The sequence below is a fragment of the Piliocolobus tephrosceles genome, chromosome 4, assembly GCF_002776525.5.
Source record: "Piliocolobus tephrosceles isolate RC106 chromosome 4, ASM277652v3, whole genome shotgun sequence".
NCBI lineage: Eukaryota > Metazoa > Chordata > Mammalia > Primates > Cercopithecidae > Piliocolobus > Piliocolobus tephrosceles.
Genome location: NC_045437.1, coordinates 177579660 through 177580285, shown reverse-complemented (window position 1 = coordinate 177580285; position 626 = coordinate 177579660).

The following is a 626-nucleotide window of genomic DNA, read 5'->3' as shown; positions in this document are numbered from 1 at the left end:
CCATTACTAAAATGGAGACATTACTTTCTACACAGGATTCTGGGGAGGATCCATGATGAAAGGGTGTTTTGGCACAGGGCCAACACATCCTAAATGCTCAGAATGGGGTAGTGGCTGCTGCTGTTTCCACTACTACTGCTTTGCTTAAAACATAGCTGCTTCCACCAAAGCTGCCATCGGCTGAGAAGATCAGGAGAACACACTCAAATCAGTCAGGGAAAATGCAATCAGACACTGGAACTCTGGGAAAGGAGGATCCTGGAGGGCTGGGCAGTCAGGAAGAAGTTCTCAGAGGAAGTAACATGGGGCTGGACTTCAGAGATGGGAGAGTGAGGCCAGCCAGAGAAGTGGGAAGAGGGCATGCTAGAGGGGAACCTGCTGAGCAAAGCCCTGGAACAGGAGGGTGCCCTACAGGTGGGGTGGGCCTGAGTGTGTGAGGAGCAGAGAGGCCAGCTGGCGTTGGTTGGGTGCTCCAGGGGGCCTGACTTACCCTGGGGAGAGGAAGAGGGGAGACTGGATGCTAACTGCCACCTCTAAGGAAGGACTGTCTGCCCTGAGGCCCATCCTACCCCACCTGCACTGCATCCCAGCAGAAGTCTGGAGGATCTGCAGGGGGCCACTGACAC